Raw genomic sequence first — 9,102 nt, 5'->3', positions numbered from 1 at the left:
AGTGAGAGGCCCGCGTACCCCCCAAAAAAAAAAAAAAAAAAAAAAAGAGCTTCCCGTGAGTGGCTAGCTGTGCTGGCCACTTTGTCTCATGTATTCCTCTCATAGCTCCAGGGGCAGTTGCACTCATTAGCCTCATTTAAATAAGGGGAACTTGGCACAGAGAGGTTAAGAGACTCACCCAAGGTCACACAGCTGGTAGTGGCAGCGCCAGGATCCTACCAGAACCAGGACTTTCTCGCCACCCACTGCCGTGCCAGCCAAGCATTCCAAACCCCTCCAAAGCCAGCTTAGTAACAGGAGAAAGGTGTCCCTCAACAGGCCTGCAAGTGAGGCTGGTGGGTGACTGCGGAATCCTCTGTCTGGTCAAAGTGAGGACTAATTAATTATTGGTGGGAAGCGCTGGTTGCCTGCTTTTTCAAAAAGCTGCAGTAGTGACCCTTGGTTATTAAACACATGGGTCTGTGTTCTGCAGCAGTGTTCTCCAGGTATCACCTGTAAATCTCCAGCCCCACACTGGCTGGATTTTGACGTTGCACCAAAAGAGTTCCATAGCCAAGGAATTTAAGAAACTACACCTCCCCTGCCCTGCAGAGATTCTCAAGGCCTTCTAGAGGCCCTGAAAAGTCCTGTCCAGAAGAAACTCGTTAAGCTTTGTCTAACGTAGTGATTCCCAACCTTATTTGACCCCAGAGGCCCATTTTCAATGCACGACCAGCCCCCAGCCTCCAGGTTGCTGTGCACAGCTGCCCGGGCGATACTGGGAAACATGCTGCTTCTAAGCAAGGGTTCTCACGTCTTCACTTCGTGGAAGAGGAGCAGACGTGCAAGGAGGTTAAATGGCTTAACCACGGCCCCTCCTTGCTCAACTTAGAAAGTAAATATGAAATTGTTTAGGTTACAGAAACAGCAGTTGTCAAACTTACAAGAAGGCTGACTGGCAGTGCAGGGGGATTCATTCCGGCATCTGCTGGGATCAGGGAAATAGTACATGTTTTCTGATGAAATCCTTTAGATCCTACCACTTTCAGGGCAAAATGGGGGTTTTGTCTTGTCAATAAAATCGTGGAAGTGTCCCCGCTATGCCCCCATGGTGAAAAGGGATCATTGCACTGAGGTTCAGCAAAGTCCCAACCTAGCAGGACACTGTGCCCTGTGCTTTACACCTCACCAGATAGGGAATTCCACTGGAAATGTGGGAGCACCCCTGTCAAACGTTTCCATCCTTTGGAGTAAAGAAGGAGATTCTTTCTTCAGAGTGAACACTCGGATGCTTAACCCTTTGAGCAGAGTTTTGGATGACTGTGCAGTTGCTCTAGGCCAGTGATCACTGTTTTACAGATGGAAAGTGGAGGTGGGCGCCAGAGGACACTTGGGAGAGGGAGGGAGCATCGGCAGCCCCCCGTGCTTGGTGCCACAGTGGAGACTGGAAAAAAGACAGTTCACATGCTCCTGGTGGTTAGAAGCCTCTAGACACAGGCAGTCTCTGAGTCTGAACTCCTCCTCTGCCTCTTGCTACCTGTGAGACCTTAAGCAGGTTACTTCTGCCTTCGGCTCTATTACCCCGTTTTCAAACTGCGCTGATAATAAGCTACCTTGTTAACATTGTGCATGTTGGATAAAGCCGTTAGATCGGGCCAGCTCGTGGCGGTAGCACAGCTGTGATTATCGCAAGCATGACTCTCCAGCCACAAACGTGTGTGCAGGAAGTTCCACTGGCTCCGTTTTCTATAACAGCCTAATTTCTGACCCCAGTTCCCGTTCCATGATTCCACGGGCTGGCACATCACAGGAGTCAGTTCCAGAGTTCTGCCCCTTCCTAAGTCAGGACTCCCACAGGGACAGGGCCTGGGGAGGGGAGAGTGGGGACCTGCTGGCCACTCATCATTTATCCACACCGGTACTGCAGGCTCCGGGTCCCGTGCCACAATGCTGTCCCCAGCCTCGAGGGCTGCTTTGGCCAGCCTGCCTGGGATCCTACCACCTGGGTGCACAACCTGCATTGCTCTCTGGGGGCTGGCGGGCAGCAGGCCCGGGACCTTGTCACCTGCCTTCCCACCGCAGCCCAGGTGATCTTCCCATGGCCCAGGATATCTCATCGCCCCCTGCTTCTCCAGGACACTTTGCCCACAAGGGAGACTCCAGTTCTTCTTTCCTTTTCCTTACATCCTTGTTTCCCTAAGGGCTAGGACTTCTGGGAAAAATCAAAGTCTGAAAGACCCACAGACACCTGCTTTTAATCCTAGGGCAAGGGACCCAGGCCAGCTCCTGCTTGCCGGGGGAGAAGGCACAAGAAGGAGGGAAAGTGGCAATGTAGGTGGTCCCTGCTTAGCACAGTTCTGATGTGCACAGATTTTAATTGCTGTGGTGTAGTTAAATAACGCCAGTCCCCAACATGGTTCAAATATCAGTTACCTCGATGCATTAACGTAACTGCGTCAAGTACAAACTGTGCTGCAAGCTGTTCAGTCTGCAAATCACCAGCAGGTGCGCCTCAGACCCACAACCCATCATGGCACTGCTTTCAAAGTCGGTCAGGGCTTCCCTGGTGGCGCAGTGGTTAAGAATCCACCTGCCAATGCAGGGGCACGGGTTCGAGCCCTGGTCTAGGAAGATCCCACATGCCGCGGAGCAACTAAGCCCGTGCGCCACAGCTACTGAGTCTGCGCTCTAGAGCCCGTGAGCCACAACTACTGAGCCAGCAAGCCACAACTACTGATGCCCGCGAGCCTAGAGCCCGTGCTCCACAACAAGAGAAGCCACTGCAATGAGAAGCCCACACACCAGAGTAAAGAGTAGGCCCCCACTTGCCTACTCTGTTTGCCTACTTGCAACTACAGAAAGCCTGCACACAACAACAAAGACCCAACACAGCCAAAAAATTTAAAAATAAATAAATAAAAATTTAAAAAAAAAGTCGTTGGTCACCACACACCTGCTACTCAGTTCCTACACAGCCAGCAAAGTGTGTAGTTGTGTTGCCGTCTGTCATAAACCCACTTAATGTCTTACAAAAATGCATCATTGACACAGGGAATTGGCCAGAAGGTGGAAGTGCAGGAAAGTTACCAAAAACACTAATAAAGCTGGCAGTGCAACTGGAGTGAAGGGTGATGGTCCTAGAAGGAAAGGAGGACAGGGGAGGGTTGGGGTGCAGGCTCTGCCGCTGCTCCAGGGCTGGAGGTGTGTGGCTGAGGGACCTGGGGAGGGACGAGAAGGAGGAAGATGCCAAGGAAGTGGTGCTGGCAAAAACCTTCGCAGTAAAGGAACTCAGAGATGTGTCTAATCACTCAACCTGCAAAGGTCACGTTGGAGGCTGGTCCCGACCTAGAAAAGACGATGACGGTTCACCATGGCACAGAAAAGATGCTCATTCCATATCCTAAGTTATACAATGAGAAGAAGGCAAGCACTGTCCAAACTACTCCTGATCAGTTTTTTTCTTAAAATTGTGGTTAAATACACATACTATAAAATCTACCACCCCGTCCACTTCCAAGTGTACAGTTCTGTGGTATTAAGTACACTCACACTGTTGTAAAATTTCAGAACAGTTCATGAATTTGTGCAGGATCGTGCTCACCTTCTCTGTATCCTTCCAATTTTTTTTAAATAAATTTATTTATTTTTGGCTGCATTGGGTCTTCATTGCTGCTCACGGGCTTTCTCTAGTTGGGGCAAGTGGGGGCTACTCTTCGTTGCGGTGCGCAGGCTTCTTGTTGCGGTGGCTTCTCGTTGCAGGACACGGGCTCTAGGTGCGCGGGCTTCAGTACTTGTGGCTCACAGGCTCTAGAGTGCAGGATCAGTAGTTGTAGCACGTGGGCTCAGTATTTGTGGCTCTTGGGCTCTAGAGCGCAGGCTCAGTAGTTATGGCTCATGGGCGTAGTTGCTCCGCGGCATGTGGGATCTTCCCAGACCAGGGCTCGAACCCGTGTCCCCTGCATTGGAAGGCGGATTCTTAACTACTGCACTACCAGGGAAGTCCCTAAACAACTTATTTTAACTTAAACTGTCTAAAAGAAAAAGTATATATATATATATTTTTTTTTAATATTTATTTATTTATTTGGTTGCACCAGATCTTAGTTTCAGCTGGCAGGCTACTTTGTTGAGGCTCCTTGGTTGTGGCATGCATGTGGGATCTAGTTCCCTGACCAGGGATTGAACCCAGGCCCCCTGCATTGGGAGCGTGGAGTCTTATCCACCGCGCCACCAGGCAAGTCCCCCCCAAAATATATTTATATATAAAAGAACATTCCTGTATTTGCCAATTTTCCTGGATACACAGCTTCTTTCAAACCATATTTAACCCATTATCTATTGCAGAGGCAGGGAAACTTAAAAAAAAAAAAAAAAAATCTATATTTCCCAGACTCTCTTGCAGCTAGGATTCTGTTGGAGATAAGGTTTTACCAATTAAACACACCCATGCAAGCCTTGGGAGGTAATCTTTCCAAAGAGATTAGCTCAATGGGTGGCAAGCAGGCTCTGGCAGGCATGTGTGTTGGCAGTAGCTGGACCCATGTCCCACTGCCTGGTCACCTGCTTCATGGTGTGGGTGACCAGACAGGAGCAAGCCCCTGACTTCTGGGTGACAGCTGTGGCAACAGGGACATAAAGCACAGGTCTGGGGCAGCCCTTGATGTCTGTGCCATTTTGTAAGCACTTAACTCCCTCTATGAAATCCCTTTCTACTTGAAATACCTGGAGTGGTTTGTTTCCCGCCGTGAACGCTGAATGAATCAACAATGGCTTTCATGTAAAGCCCAGAGCCTTTTGTTTGGGGAAGAGTCCACCGATTCAAATGCCACACCATCTTTCATGCACAATCCATACACCAGTGATAGATTGTGTATAATTTCCAGTCTTGGTTTCTTTAAAGTGGAGTGAGGACTGAAAGGCACTATGTTAGCAGCTGACACACAGAATCCTTCTAGATGTTTATGATTTCCCCCAATGTCTTCACCTGTCTGACTTGAATGTAATTCAACAATATTTTTAGGGACTTGCCTTTATCCAGTCTTCCCAGATAAGAATTCAACTTAGTTTTCTTAGAGACAAACAGCTCTGGGGATTCCCCGGTGGTCCATTGGTTAAGACTGCCTTTCAATGCAGGGGGCGCAGGTTTGATCCCTGGTTGGGGAACTAAGATCCCACATACCGTGTGGTGTAGCCAAAAAAAAAAAAAAGGAAAAAGAAAAAGAAAAGAAACAGCAACTCCTTTTGCCCTCATATTTCACTGACTTACTGTAGCATTTCATTTCCCCTCCCTGTGAGTTTATACACCCTGGTCCATTGACATCACGCTTGGCCATGTGACTTGCTTCAACCAGTGAGATATGAGAGGGTGTGACATGTGTCATTTCTGAGCAGAAACCGAAGAGCCAGCATGTAGTTCTCTCCGTAGCTCATTTCCTTCTGCCATAGAACAGGTGCTATGGCCTGAACGTTTGTGTCCCCTGCCCCCAAAATTCACATGGTAAAGCCCCAGTCCCCAGTGTGATGGTATCTGGAGATGAGGCCTTTGGGAGGGAATTAGTTCATGAGGGTAAATTCCTCATGAATGGGATTAGTGCCCTTATAAAAAGAAACACTAGAGAGGTGATTTCTCTCTCTGCCATGTGAGGACACAGCAAGAAGTGAGCCATCTGTAAACCAGGAAGAGAGTCTTTGCCAGAACTGGACCATGCTGCCCCTCCAAACCCAGGCTCCCAGCCTCCATAACTGTGAGAAATAAATGTTTGTTGTTTAAGTACCCCCAGTCGATGGTATTCTGTTATAGCAGCCAGAACTGACCAAGCAACAGACAGTGCTCCAGATAGAAGCTGTTCCATCTGCCCGGGTCTCAGAATAAGAGCACATGCAGCAAAGTCACAGCCAACCCTGGATAGACATGTAGCTGGGGAAAGAAATGTTCTAGCCACTGAGGTTTGACTGTCATTTGTCCCTGCGATATAACCCAGCCTCTCGTGATTGATACAGTTACCCTTGCTTTCCCTGAGGTTGTGTGTTGGAGTTTGCTCTACTGGGTTCTGTGACTACAAGTGCAGAGATCACTTCAAAAACCTTCCCCCGGGTTCTCTAAAGAAAAAAAAACTAAAAATAGAGCTACCATATGATCCAGCAATCCCACTCCTGGGCATATATCCAGAGAAAACCATACTTTGAAAAGATACATGCACCCCCTATGTTCATAGCAGCACTATTCACAATAGCCAAGACATGGAAGAACCCTAAATGTCCATCGACAGGTGAATGGATAAAGAAGATGTGGCACATATATACAATGGGATACTACTCAGCCATAAAAAAGAATGAAATAATGTCATTTGCAGCAACATGGATGGACCTAGAGAATATCATATTAAGTGAAGTAAGTCAGACAGGGAAAGATAAATATCATATGATATCACTTATATGTGGAATTTAAAAATTGATACGAATGAACTTATTTACAAAATGGAAACAGACTCACAGACACAGAAAACAAACTTACGGTTACCAGAGGGGAAAGGGGGGTAGCGGGAGGGATAAATTAGGAGTTTGGGATTAACACATACACACTACTATATATAAAATAGATAATCAACAAAGACCTACTGTAAGGCACAGGGAACTCTACTCAGTATTCTGTAATAACCTATATGGGGAAAGAATCTGAAAAACAATGGATATATGTATATGTATATATATAAGTGAATCACTTTGCTGTACACCTGAAACTAACACAACATTGTAAATCAACTATATGCCAATATAATACAAAAATTTTTAAAAACAAAAAACCCCCAAAGCCTCCACCTGGTCATAATGTTTCTTGCTGATACAAACAGATGGAACAGAAAGAGAGGGCATGGAGCAGAAACTTATGTTTGAGGGAGCACAAATCACCATTCAGGAAGTCCCAGGAAACCAACAAAAGAGCTAGCCTTGTGCTAGACGTCCCTCAGCTTGCAGTCCAGCAAATTCTTCATGAGGGGCAGAAAGCGAAATCTTACCACCTGCACCTGCAATTTCTGCTGTAGGTGTCAGAGGTCCCAGAAGATGAAGCTCGCTCTGCTGGTCCCTCACATTTAATGACCAGACGGTATTCCATGTCAATATCAAAGTGAATCACATAATGCTGCATGAGGACACTGAAAGCAGCATGTTGCAATGGCACTCATAAAAGATTTGCCAAAAGTTCATATCTTTGTGCCCCATCAGACACACAGGTCTTTCGCCCATTCTATTTTGTGGAGGACACAGTGACAGACTTGCAGTGGGGTGATCTATCCCACAGCCGCAGGAAGTCTCAGACAACTTCGTTTTCTGCAGAAGGAGACCTAGCTGCCTTCCATCCCATAGTCTTAAAGCTTCCATGATGCAGGATTCGGTGTGCCGGTCAAATTATTAAGCTGTCTCTGGAACAGTTGTGCATTCATTCCCTAGGCCTGCTGTAATTACCACACGCTGGGTGGTTAGAACAGTAGAAATTTGCTCTCACGCAGTTCTGAAGGCTGGACATCCACAATCCAGGTGTTGGTAGGGCTGGCTCCTTCTGGAGACTCGGAGGGAAGATTTGCTCCAGGCCTGTCTACAGGCTCCTGGTGGTGGCTGGCAACCCTTGGCTTGTGGACGCATCGCTCCAATCTCTGCCTCTGTCGTCACACAGTGTTCGTCCTGTGTGTGTCTGTGTGTCTGGGTCCAAATTTCCCTTTTCTTATAAGGACACCAGTCATTGGATTTAGGGCCCATGCTAATCCAAAATGACCTTATCTTAATTACATCTGCAAAGACCCTATTTCCAAGTAAGGTCGCATTCACAGGTTCCAGGGGTCAGGACTTCAATGTGTCTTCTGGGGGACATAATTCAACCTCTCAAATCCCCAGATATCCCATCAAGTAACTCTTCATGAAGATGCATCGAGAACTTTATATTTGCATCGCCTCTTTCCAAAGTCTTGAGGAAATGAAGGAATGCATTGTGGGTTTGGAAGGAGATGAGCTCCAAATACCTGGGATGACTTAGAGCGGTGATCAACATGTGCGTGTGATGTGAGGGACATCATAGAAATAAGCTGTGACCATGTCTTTACAAATCGGCTTTGATGTGTTTGTAGCTAACACCTGCTGAGTAATACTGTTTTTTGGGGGGTTTTTTGTTTTTGGCTGCGCTGTGTGGCATGAAGGATCTTAGTTCCCCGACCAGGGATCAAACCCGTGCCCCCTGCATTGGAAGCGCAGAGTCTTAACCGCTGGACTGCCAGAGAAGTCCCACTTTTTTTTTTTTTAACTTCTGTTCTTTTAGAATCACCCTGTAATTCACCTGACAGGAACAGAATTACTCTGTTTATTTCCTCAGGCCTCAAATATTCCCTCCTCACCCATAGTGAGCTAGACGCAGTTCCAGCCACTGGCCCACTCTAAGGTTCAGTGTTAACCAGAGCAAGCCCTGGACCTCATGGAATCACATTCTAGTTGGGGACTCAGACCCTAAGCGAGAAGCACAAATATGTGTCATGCAGGGAAACATGCTCTGGAGGAAAATGAAGCAATAAATAAAGGGGTAAGCAGTGGTGGTGTTATTTTGAAGGCCCCTCTGAAGGGTCACGCTTGAGCAGAGGTCTGGTGCAGAGAAGGAGCAAGCTCTTTAGGACCCTGGAGGAAGAGCATTCTTTTTATTTTTTATTTTTAAAAAATTTTTATTGGGCTTCCCCAGTGGTGCAGTGGTTGAGAGTCCACCTGCCGACGCAGGGAACACGGGTTCGTGCCCCGGTCCAGGAAGATCCCACATGCCGGGGAGCGGCTGCGCCCGTGAGCCATGGCCGCTGAGCCTGCGCGTCCGGAGCCTGTGCTCCGCAACGGGAGAGGCCACAACAGTGAGAGGCCCGCGTACCGCCAAAAAAAAAAATTTTTTTATTGAAATATAGCTGATTTACAGTGTTGTGTTAGTTTCAGGCGTACAGCAAAGTGATTCATATATTTTTTTTCAGATTCTTTTCCATTATAGGTGATTACAAGATACTGAATATAGTTTCTCGTGTTATACAGTAAGACCTTGTTGTTTATCTATTTTATATAAAGTAGCATGTATCGGTTAATCCCAAACTCCTGTCTTATCCC

The sequence above is a fragment of the Lipotes vexillifer genome, unplaced genomic scaffold (assembly GCF_000442215.2).
Source record: "Lipotes vexillifer unplaced genomic scaffold, Lipotes_vexillifer_v1.1 scaffold584, whole genome shotgun sequence".
Taxonomy (NCBI): domain Eukaryota; kingdom Metazoa; phylum Chordata; class Mammalia; order Artiodactyla; family Lipotidae; genus Lipotes; species Lipotes vexillifer.
The sequence above is the reverse complement of the archived record's forward strand: the minus strand, read 5'-3'. Positions refer to the sequence as shown.